Source organism: Mustela putorius, unplaced genomic scaffold (genome assembly GCF_011764305.1).
Source record: "Mustela putorius furo isolate JIRA1106 unplaced genomic scaffold, ASM1176430v1.1 tig00003869_pilon_pilon_pilon, whole genome shotgun sequence".
Classification (NCBI taxonomy): Eukaryota; Metazoa; Chordata; class Mammalia; order Carnivora; family Mustelidae; genus Mustela; species Mustela putorius.
Genome location: NW_025422021.1, coordinates 17,797,817 through 17,810,446, shown reverse-complemented (window position 1 = coordinate 17,810,446; position 12,630 = coordinate 17,797,817). Strand labels below are relative to the sequence as shown.

General features: G+C 37.1%; 1 long non-coding RNA gene across 1 annotated transcript; it reads right to left on the bottom strand.

Moving 5' to 3' along the window:
- Positions 1-2,952: 2,952 nt before the first annotated feature.
- Positions 2,953-12,414, bottom strand: LOC123387992. Its single transcript, XR_006602516.1, has 3 exons — positions 12,230-12,414; positions 10,330-10,453; positions 2,953-4,343 (listed from the first exon to the last, which is right to left on the bottom strand). It is a non-coding gene; the product is annotated as an uncharacterized LOC123387992 (long non-coding RNA).
- Between the last annotated feature and the right edge of the window lie 216 nt (positions 12,415-12,630).

Sequence of the window (12,630 nt, the reverse complement as noted above, 5' to 3'; positions counted from 1 at the left end):
TAACTATATTTACAGCTTATACTTAACTGCTCTTCCAATTTCCTCATGCTAGAAAGTTTATGTGCAAAATCTATAAATTGCACTGACAATCCACAAGGGAAATCTACTGTAGACAATCAGAGGGTAGATGAGAAGAGACAGTATGAAATTTTCCAAACTGGTATGTGCAGAATTTTTAATAGCCAACACACCTTTGGTATTATTTCTAAGACCTCTTGCATGATATTGGGAGCAATAAGAATTCCAAAGTTCAGAATAATTCACAACTAAATACCATCTCAAGGACAGCTATCCTTTATAAGGTGCAATGTGGTTATCACACAGATAAATCAAAGTTTGAAAATATGCAAATGATAGAAAAATTACTTTGGTGAGATAATGATCTGTTACTCTGATGCAATAAGATGGTGTTTTCTTTTGCTAGGTTAACAGAAGTGTTCGTTCTTAATTGCAAGTGTTTACAGAGGTTTTAATAAGCTAATGTACATCCTAAATCTTTCCCAAACTTAACACATCACCCTCATTCTTAAACTCTCATTTTTATTTTTTTAGGTTAGTTTTTTATTTTATTTATTTATTTATTTGACAGAGAGTGAGAGAGAGAGAGGACAAGCAGGCAAAGTAGCAGGCAGAGGGAGAGGGAGAAGCAGGCTCCCCGCTGAGTAAGGAGACTGACAAGGGCTAAGTTCCAGTACCCTGGGATCATGACCTGAGCCGAAGGCAGGTTCTCAACCAACTGAGCCACCCAGGTGCCCCTAAACTCTCATTTTTAAAAATTCCTTCCATGTGTGTCCCTCAGAAAATAGTTGGGAAATACTTATTGGGACAATTCTTTTACTACTGCATTTAATCTTAGATTTTTTTTTTTTTTGTCAAATTTATAACTTTTCTCAACAGTATAATTACAAGTGATCTAGGCTAGAAATCATCTACTCCCCCCACCAGAAATGACCAAAAATAAATACGGTGTGAATTTTTCTCTCTCCTAAGAATGTTATACATGCTGGCTATTGTTTATTGAGAAGATAAATGGGGAAGTGTGGAGGAGCCAAGTGGACGCCTAACTGGTCACAGAAATGGGAATAACTTTAGCATACGCCCACAACCACACAGCCATCCACCATGAAGAAGTGAATGATTGTTAGGGTTAAAACAGCTCTAGAGAACCAAATTGTCCCCTCAGTACATGTCACCCACTCTCCCCTGCTTTAGTGTTCGACGTGACACCAACTCAGTCCTTCTCTGTCTGCCTCTACAGCTCCTGCTGTCACTGGCAAGCTGACCCTCATTCTTCTCTTCTCTATTGAGGCATTTTCTTAACCCTGAGTCCTACATCCCCATAGTTTCTGCTTACTGCTTCCTTTCTGTGTATCTCTCAGCAACTTTACCCCCCTATTGTCTTCAGCCTTTCTTTGAATGTCCCATTCAAACTTCACAAAAGAGATGAAAATCTGATTGGGTCTGTCAGTCTCATCCATTTTAAGGCAGCCCAGTTGGTGAAAGTGCTCTCGCCAGGAAAATGTACACTCTGCTGGCCAGACTCCAGGTGGGTGCCTTTGTGTCTAGGGCACACTCTGGGGCCAATTGTATATAGTAAGAGTGGTGACGTCCCTGCATAAGGAGCCCCCAACCCCGAGGGAATCTGCAATAGGCACCTTGGAATCTCCAAGGAATATCACAAAACTGACAGATGGCTTAGGATGCCCCTTTTAGTATTATTTATGTCTTCCTTTGTGCTGTATTCAGTACATACTCTAAAATTTTATGTTTTTATGTGTATATACGTCAAAGAATTAAAATATGTTGCTGCTTAAATTTGTAGAGTATCGTGTAAAGACCTAAGGGGAGTTGATGGAATCCTCATTGAAGCCTTAGTAAAAAATGTAAAACTAATTTGAAACAGCTATTGTAAAAGAAACTAAAGGTGTCTCTGAGGAAGATCCAGCTTAGTGAACAAATGCAAGCCATGAAATTGGATGATCAACCAGTTGCTTGAAATAATGCATTGATTAGGTATTCTTATTAATAAGGTGGGAGGTCTCATACCTCTAGTAGTATTTTGCTGCTATGCTTTGGAGATGTAGAAAGCAAGATCTGGGACCCAGGGAGCTCATTTCTTTCCCTAATCCTTACAGAAGAGTAGACCAGAGATGTTGAGGCTGAGAAGATACATGACTTTCCAACGCAGTACGTCAATAAGGCGTATGCACCGAAATGGGTTGGAAACCATCTAAGGCCAAGAAAATGACAAGCAGGGAATGTAAAGAGGCTTGCACTCTGTCATCAATAGTTTGAATGCTCGAGAGAGGTCAAGACCCATAAGATTAGCCCCTTCTTCTGTCACACAAAAATTGAAAGGCTGGTTTAAACTGTGCTTTTATAATAGCACTATAAAGTAAGGTCATTCTTCCATGTATGCCAATAAGAACATTCACATCTGCAGCCATTTGTGCTATGGTAAGCCATAAAAGCAAAAGAGCACTTGGTCATCTATATTCTCAGAGAACCCGAGTGCCCAGAATCAATGAAAACAGGAAAGTCACCGAGTGAGTGAGAACACATCTCAAAAATGTGGCCATGGTTTTGGAATCATGTTAATGAAGTTACTTCTCAGGCTCGGTTTGTACCATTGGTGGTAACGCTGCCTCTGAAGGTGCTGGTGATCGACAGTGTGACTGACAAAAGGAAGCAAACGGAGTGCTTCCTTTCTAATGGTAGCACAGGGGGCTCCATGGGGTTGGTGCTCAAAGAGTCCATTTCTCTTAAGCCTGACAATTCCACACAGCCTCTGTTCCAAACGTCTGTGCACTGATATGGACTTAAAATGGTAGAGAGTCACTTCAGTCTACCATCTTCACCTACCTAGATCAAATTGATGTTTGTGGAAAATGAAAAACAAATGTAATGCAACTCTAAGTAATTATCATTCCAAACGCAATTACCTTCTTTTTCTAAATTTGGTGATTTATTTATACATCAACCAGTGGACGAATCTGTTCGGATATTTCTCAAGATATGGAATGCTTCTCAATATCAGGCTTTTTTGGAATTTTCTGTGTTTTTGACATATTTGACTGGATTTCAGGGCCAAAATTAACGAGCATGTTTTCAGATGCCAAGACTTCTTACAGATTAACTAAGGACAAAATATACAAAACATTCTTTCGAGGGCTGAGAAGGAGATTTCCACAAATTTATTTAAGATGCCAAGTGTCTTTGATAAGATCTTTAACTTGAGACAACTTATCTGAAATGGCTTCCACATGATATCTGAGAAACATGTTAGGGAGGCTCACAAGTTATTCTCATTACATTTGGTCATATGGGAGTTGTCTTGGTGTGAAGTTTATAAAGGAAGCAAAAAGGTGACATTTTCAAATTGTTTTCCAGATGACTCTTTATAAAGTGAGTTGGCAGCTTTAGCATAATTTGAGCTCAACAGGTATGAAGAGCACAAAACAATCCCAAACGAGCAGCATTGTTCCCTGGAATAACAGTCTTTTAAGATAGTCAAAGCCGTCCTGAATGAATTGTAAAGAAAAAAAAAAAAAAGTCTTTCCAGTGATCAGAACACAGAGAGTTGTGGTTCACTGGCTCTGTCTCAAAGGACCCAGGAAACTGGGAGGGGCAACCACTTTCCACACTCCACAGGCCACATGGAAGCTTGGCGGATGAAGAAAAATCCCCAGGGCTAGTGACTGGTCAATTACGAATTGTAATTCAACTGTCTCTACAGTTGCCAGAGAAACCAACTTGGGAACTGTGGTACCTTTTGAGACATGACTAAAGAATGGCCATGCCTGGTTAGAATACAGTACTAAGAACGGTGTTTGATCCGTGTGCTGGTCAGTGCAATTCAGGCAATTCCCTGCACTTACCAACTGCCTCATTAGTTTAAAAAAAAAAAAAAAAAAAAAGGAGAAAAAAATATATGGGTAGATCAACACACTGTGGCTTTCTAGTCCACAACTGACTGCATTCAGTGTTATACTGCAAAACTGATATTTCAGAAACAGGAATTTGCCACATTTCAAGGATATGACATCTATTGAGAGCAAAAATGTGAAAACAAAAAACAATTCCATATAGCAGGTAAACACCTTGACAAATATGAAGACTTTCAATCATGTCAAACTGCTTTAAAAATGTCCACTTTGCCATCCCTCTCCAGATACTTAACGCTTCCTAACACAAGAATAGAATAAATACAGGAGAGAAATCAATACTCTGCACGTCCAAACTGTTCAAACCTGCCATTGCAATCAAACTTTCTTCTTTTTCTCTGCAAAGAGCTCAGAGGTAGTTTCTCAGTTCAAGGATGAAACATTCTCACCGCTCCTTCTCTAAATATAAATAGAGATAACAGAAACATTAATTTCCTGAGAATTTAGCTGAAGAATTGTTTATAGTTGTGTTCTCAGCAGTGGTTTTCTCTGGCTAGATTGAATGATTCTCTTACCAATGACCTTGTCAGTAAAGCTCCTAATAATTGGTAACTTTTTAATACTTCATAATTGGTAGAAAAGACTTTTCTCATGATTTTGTGAGAAATCACTTAATGTGCCCTTTTTAAAAAGGATTATTTTCCTTGAACTCTAATACAAATGCTGCTAAATTAGCAGCCCTGGAGGCTGGAAACTTCCACTTAGCCACAAAACCTGTAGGGCAGGAAGCTTCTGTGGAAGCCGTGGAAATGACAATGAAGAGACTGTACTCTCCAGTCCCAACTGATGTAGGCAGGAGGGTTTTAACAGATCCAGTTTGGGCAATAATTTGAGGCTTGGGAAGGAAACATACCTGTCTAGAATAAGGGCCATCCATTAACATATTTCCAAGAGACTATCTAATTATCGTCGGGTACCAAGTAATCTTCCGAATAGACTGGGGCCTCCTCCTCCAACCTGCTTCCCGACTCACTGATGTTTTCCACATTCCTTGCCTTTCTTGCACTTTAAACAGATTTCATTAAAATCAAGCTGGGTTCTTTTTCTCTCTTTGATGATCAGTGCTTCTTAACATAGCATTCAGGGCCTTTGTCCTCAGACATCCTTACAGGACCATTCCCTCCCAGAACGCTCATGAATTCATGGCTGGCTCCAGAAGGCTGGAACTTCTGAAGACAATATTCATGGTTGGGTGGCCCGAAACTGTTAGTCTTTTGAAAAGAATTTCTTAATATTTATTGACTTCTAGCAATGCGATATATGCCAAAAATATAGGTAGGGATATCAGCAATTTGATTTTTGGTAGTAGTGGGGGAAACCCAAAAATTCAATGTATAAAGATCCAGACTGTTAGTTTTTGCTATCAAAAATTGAGAGAATTTTTCTTTGTCTGATTTATTACATGTGGGCTTTCTTTCCTGAATGTTTATTATTCTGAAGAAATGGATCACAAAATAATATTTTAGCAGACTTATTAATGTAAGAGGAAAACAACAGTTTATATTATCAGCTGTATTAAATAACGCCTTGATTCAGCTTCTGGGATTTTGCATGGCATATGCAATTTGGAGGTCATAAGACATAATACTTATTATACTATTATTATTACTATATTACTACTATTACATATTACTATTACTACTATTACTATATTACTATATTACTACTATTATTACTATATACCTTCCTATTGCCTTCCTTCCATTAAAGGTTCAGACGTTTTCATTTTCCTTCAAAACATTCTTCACTAAAAACTCTTTCTTGTGAGAAAATAATATGAAGATTTGTTATTTATTTAAATATTTTTAATGGGTCCATAACATGATTCTATATAGTCAGATTTAAGAAAATCAAATACAGTCGAGGAAAACATGCTGAATTGATTTACTCTGTTGTTCACCTATATCCACACAATATTTTCCAATCTCCATTATCAAGTACTAGAAGATAGGGATCATTTCTATTTAATTATATGTAATTGTACATTTTCTTAGAATCGTGTGACCTTCCTCTTCCCTCCCTATGTGTGATAAAGACTTATATGCATGATGCAGGGAGAGTGATGATGATAATAATTATAACTAGAACCTGGATGAGAACATTTGGCTTAATGAGTGCTAAGTTATAAAAATTGAAAGGATACACAAATATTAAAGATCTACGATGGTTATCCTGTCCTTAGTTTGACAAGTACTAAAAAAAATTAACAAGGACAAAAATGTTTCCTTTTCACCTTATTTTTTTTTTCAGATTTATAGTCTATATTTAAAAATCTGAAAATCTAATTTTCTTACAGTAAGAACTGAAGATACATTCTGGTAAATGGTGGGAAGTGTGGCTGGAGTAGCAAACAGAACCTAATATTTTGGGTTAAGAGGTTCATGTAATATCCCCTTAGCCATCATGAAATACTGAGCAAAAAAGCTGCTTACTCATGTTTTCACTTTACAAGTATGATTCTTGAGTCAATATGGAAGGCTGATTAGAATGAGAGGCAACAGGGAGTAAAAGTTCTCCTACTATAGAAGATAAAAGTATAGATCATAAATTGTAGATTGTAACAATTATAGACTAAACTAATCTAAGCAGGAGATGATGACAGCCTGAAATGCAGAATAAGGTATGGAGAGAGTTAAAGCTTAACTTTTAGAGATATTTGATAAGAGTCATCAGATTTGATGACCCAACAGACATGGTGGGAGTGAAAGGTTGACCCAAGCTATTCTCAGATTTTGACTTGAGTGACTGCGTGGAGGACCATTCCATGAAATAAAATGAGGGAACCAGAAAGAGGAGCAGAGGAAGGAAGACAACATCGCTATTATGGAGGTTCAATTATGAGATACTCATGGAATATCCAGATGAACACCAGTCAAACACATTGAGTGAAATCTTCCTTCCTTATTTAAAAATGTATACATTATTAAGAAGTGCTTCATTGAAGTGTCTTGTCACAAGAGTTCAATGTCCTTCCAGCTTAGTACTGGCACAGAGTGAGAACTCAACAAATCTGCATTGGATTGGGAAAGTAAATGAATGCATAAAGGAATGAATATTCTCACTTGGACATCTCCCTTACTGACCATGATCATTTCTTCATCTGTATCTCGTGCTAGCCATGAATTTCTAGAGAAGATACCCTGAGAGCTCCAGACTTAGCAGGTAACCAGTGGACAGAAAACTTTTGTTGACAGTATAAATTAATTAGTGAATTACTGAAGGAGTTAATCAGTCACATTGCCTCAGGGTTTACTATTTCCTACGGGGAGTAGACAAAACAATTTAGGGATGACATGATCTCTTTCTGGTCACTGGTGTACTTTATTAGTTTGCTAAGGCTGACATAACAAAGAATTACAGAATGGATGGCTTAAACAACAGAAATTATCGTCTGAGAATTAGGGAAATTAGGAATCTTAGAGTAAGGTATTGGTAAGAGTTGGTTTTTTCTGAAGCCTCTTTTTGCTTATAGATGGCTATTTCCTCCCTGGCTCATCACATGGTCTTACCTTTGTATTTGTCTGGGTCCAAATAGTCTCTGTTTATAAGGACACCAGTCATATTGGAGTAAGACCCATCCTGATGACTCATTTTAATTTAATTACCCTTTTTAACACCACCATCTCCAAATACAGTCACATTACAAGGTTGTGGGGTTAAGAATTCAATATTAACATTTGGGGAAAATACAATTAATCCCCTAAAAGTACCATTTGGAATTCCTGGAATCTAAATGGCTTCTCCAGCAATTTAAAGACATCTTGAATTTCAGACTCTATCACACATTACCAAAAAACCCAGTCTTATTTTCTCTTAATGTTTATATCTTTAAATGTTCCTTAGTGTTTTATCAATGAATCATTCAACATGAGAACATGAAATAGATCATTAAGATTACTACATGGATTTCTAAAAACTTTGCTGAGTATAAAGCATCTAGAGATGCAAAATATATATTATGAAGAATGTATATTTGAATTTTTAAAGAATAATAAATATGAGGTTAATTCAGATTTTTCAGAGTCAATACAGTTATTAGACTTGTTTTCTCTATTTCAATAAGGAAAGGACTCATACTCTTTAAACAATAAATATAGAGTAATTAAAAATATTTCTATAATCAGTGATCTCACTTAGCGATGAATCATAATTAAGGTAGCAAGTATTTATTCTGAAGAATTCAGGCCATTTTTTGGTGCCACTTTTCTTAACGTTGAACTCAGGGCAGACATTTCTAGTTAAGTGTAACTGTCAGGTGCAGAGTTATTATACTGATTATAAGACAAAGGTAAGGCAAGCAAGGAAGAGAAAATCAGCTTCAGTGTTTTTAGGAAACGTAGGAAGCCAAAGGGGGAATATGCCAGAGTGGGTGAGTCTGCTTCTTTCACTATTCACATCTTGCACTGTGGACAGTGTTCTACTTCTCAGCAGAGGAAACCTGTGGGACTCAGGAGAGTCGTGAAATTTAATCTTCAGTTCTTTAGGTCCCATTTGTTCTTAGGTGCTGACGATTCTACTTTTTTTTCCCCCTCAAATTAAGCAGTGCAAGCTCTTGGAACCCAGAGTCTTTTCCTATTAAAGAAATTATTCTACTGTAACATGTAAATTCCTTATAACTATATAATGAAGACCTCAAACTTAATTTTTCACTAATGTAAGTTTTTTTTGCATCTTATTTTATGAATAATGTAAGCTTCAGGAGAAGTATTCTCTTACTCTAGTTTAACCTGCTCATTGGGCCAACCTAATTTTTTTTTTTCAATCGTGACCCATTTTACATAAACTACACTCCATGTAGCAGCAAGACTGATCTAAAATCAGCAAGGATGTCAGATAGGAGAATATCCACGTAGACTAATTTATTCAGGGAGCCAATTTAAATGCCTCATTTAAATTTCATGGAAGTGGTCTTTCTTGTCCAGCAACTGGCTGTGGAATAGGTGAGGAGGAGCTTATCTTCTGGCACCTCATTTTCTCTATCTCTTTGACACTGTCTAAAATCTAGCCTGTAGGACTCTATCCAAACAACACAAAAGAAAAATCATTTTTAGATGTAGCTAACTCCTTCATGTCAATACATCTCCTTTGCAACTTTACAAGTTAATTGCCTTTTGCTAGAGTAAATCAGGTCTTGTATGCCTCAAGTCAACTTGCATGTGGTTTGAATTGAGGTTCGTATTGCTGTTCCCTGTTTCTATTCACTGTCTGCTAGGAATTCAGTCTGCTGGGTTTACAGGAGCCAGCAGAAACTAGTCTGGGCACCAAGGCACTGATTCGAGTTTTAAAAAGCACAAATTTATTTCTGTTTATCTTAGACTTTATTTGGCTTTAAACGATCCAACTTGACTGAAACAGAGGAAAGATGTCTTAAGTCCATTTAAGTCCTTCAGGGTACAAATACTATTATTAATTTTATAACTAATGATTTTTCCCATTAAATTTTAATTCCCTCTTTTTAAATTTCCCCTTTAATTTTGATTTAAATTTAAATTCCCCTTTAAATTTTGCATATTTAAACATCTCTTTGAAATGGACATTTTCATTTTTTTTATAAAATGGTGAAACACAAACCTTCTTAATGACCAACTTTTATAAAGTAGAGGACAACGTCGGCTTTGTCAGACATAGATCATATAGCCCTGTAGTAAGCAGACGAGAGGTTGATAACTAGCATTTAGGTGCTAGGAAAATGGACTCATTGGGAAGTCCCTCTGACTTCTGGAACCCAATCAAAAATGCAACTCACTGCTGAATTTGAAAACCTCAGCCAGGTCATCCTCATGTTGTGATAAGGAAGTCTTTATATTCTGATGACTATGGTGTTAAACCTTGTTTGTACTTGGTCTTCCTTGCCACATTTTCACAGTTCATCTTATTAAATGGTTGGGCCACATTTAATTCTGCACCTACTTTTCCGAGACCACAGTGTTTGATCATAGATTTATAGATCATTTAACACAAGCAACAGCTATTTTACCAACAGCCTTGCTGTCATTAAGCAGCAGCTACTGTCAAAGTTCAGGGACAGGCCCAGCAGGATGATGAAAAGAATCAAGACACAGTGCCTTCCCAACTGTCACAACAGCAGAGAGAAGCATCTGGTGCCCAGGACAGCCAGTAGAAAGGGCACCAGCAATGGGGGGCCCGATTCTGCGAGCTTTTAGGAGTAGCTGCCCCTACTTCCCAGCTCTATCCCAAGGGATGAGCTAAGGAAACCCAGAGCACAACCTAGGAAGTTACTGTGCCAAAAATACTGTGCAATCATCAATCTCAATATCAGTGGAGGTTTTCTTGAAAACAGAAAACAAACAAAACTTATTAATTAATGTAGCCTGAGGGGGGGGGGAATGTTCACACACACTCAAAATTAACTTTAAAAACTTACCTTTGATTCTTGGAATCCCTGATTATGGTGGAAATTAACAAATCTCTTTTATTACACATCTAAGTGTTATTCTCGCTTGTAGCATCTCTTGGAATAGCTTTATCTTCATCTCTGACAGTCATTCCTATCATAGTAATATTGTAGAAGACTAAGTTAGAGAATGCATGGAAACTGTCTCGACTGGGGCCCAGAACAAAATAAACTTTCCGTAAGTGGGAAGTTTTGTTTTACTTCCTCTTAATTTCAAAGAGCAAGGAATAAGTTCCCATAAATTTAAATAGTTCTATATTAGCAAGTACCAAAACTTCTAGAAAGTTTCCTTTCTTTTTATCTAAACTTATATTTGTGTTTCCTCAATTATAATATGATTTGTTTAAAAAAGGTAAAAAATGGTATTTTTTTAAAGACTTTTTTTTTTTTTTGAGTGAGAGAGAATATACTCATGCACATGGTGGGAGGGGCAGAGGGAGAGAATCTCAAGCAGACTCTTCACTGAGTGTGGAAACTGCGCTGGGTCTTGATCTCCTGACCTATGATAGCATGACCTGGGCAGAAATGAAGAGTCACAGGCTTAACTGACTTAGCCACCCAGGCACCCCAAGAGTAGTATCTTGATTACAAATATGACCCTTATCTTATATAATTTTTTAATTCCAGTGTTGACACACTGCTGTGGATTAGATAGATAGATAGCTATAGATGTATTTCCTTCTCTATTATATCTATTTATCTATTGTGGTGTGTGTGGTTTTTTGTTGTTGTTGTTTTGTTTTGTTTTTTGGATGGTGAGACCTAATAAACTAAATTAAAGAAGATTTTGGGGGGCACCTGGGTGGCTCAGTCAGTTAAGCATCTGCCTTTTGAATTCAACTCAGGTCATGATTTCAAGGTCATGGGATTGAGCCCCAGGTGAGGCTCCAGGCTCAAAGGGGAATCTGCTTAGGATTCTCTCCCTCTCCCTTTGCCTTTACCTCTGCTTGTGTGCTCTCTCTCTCAAAGAAGTAAATAAATCTTTAAAAAGTCTGTTTTCTCTTCTGGTAAGCAGGCAGGAACAAAAGACAATAGAGAAGGTAAACTAAAATTATATGCATTTGTAATTGTGAAAAACGAGTACATGAAAGTATAGCATTTATTTGATTCTAATATGAAGAAATAAAAGAAGTGTTAAGGGTCAAGGTACCATACACTAAACAATAGAGACCATGAGACCTTGGTACTTTAGCAGGGCTAACTTGCAGCTGCCAGTCACACCATGATCATCTGAGAAGGACTGAAGCCAAGATTTCTTAAATTTTGATGTTTCTATGAATCAAATGTGTATCTTGTTAAAATGCCTATCTGAATCAGTAGGTTTGTAGGTGAGTCCTCAGATTCTACATTTTGCAGCTTTCCACACAATGTTGATCATCACCATGCTCTGAGTAGCAAGGGCTTCAGACACACTGTATGAGCACTGTATTAACCAGTATTGTAGTTAACATTGTATCAACCAGTATTTGATATTTATTGTTGATAAATGTTGATAGCATTTCTCATTACTGAGAAATCTGTAGTTAGACTATTCTGTGGTTAGTTCATGAGCTCAATGCTATCAAGAAACTGGACAATTTTTACCCTCTGCTTTAAGATTTCAGCATTATTTTGTCATATTCTTTTTTTTTTTTTTTTTTTTTTTTAGTTTTAAACAATCTCTACATCCAGCATGGGGCTCAAACTCATGACTCTGATATCAAGAGTTGCCCATCCTTTCTTCTCTGAATGAGCCAGCCAGAACCTCCATGTCATTATACTTCTTGATTATCCGTAGTTGCTACAATTCCAGTTATTACATTCTCACACAACTACATCCAAAGGTGGAAGCATGCATAAGAACCTTACAATAGTGTCTCTGTTCTCTTACCCAGTAAGAAAACTTATTTCAGAAGATTCAGAGCAGGTTTCCCCTATTAGCTCATTGGCCAGAACTGGATCATATGGTCATTGCTATCTAAAAGAGAGGTTGGGAAAGGAAGTGTTAGACTTTTTAGCCCCTGTAGTGAATATTGGAGAAGTGAGCAGGGACTTGAGATAGCTATTAGGTAGTCAATAAACAAGTCATGTTTGGGAGGTTTTGTTATGATTGCCTGTTAGATAGGGTAGATTATCTAAACTTCTGAGTAGAGGAAGGAAAGGGAGACCATAAATTAATTGATTCTACAGATACATTTTCATTAGTCTATTCTTCATATTTCAAAATATATCTGGGGATGCCTGGGTGGCTCAGTGGGTTAAGCTTCTGCCATCGGCTCAGGTCATGATCTC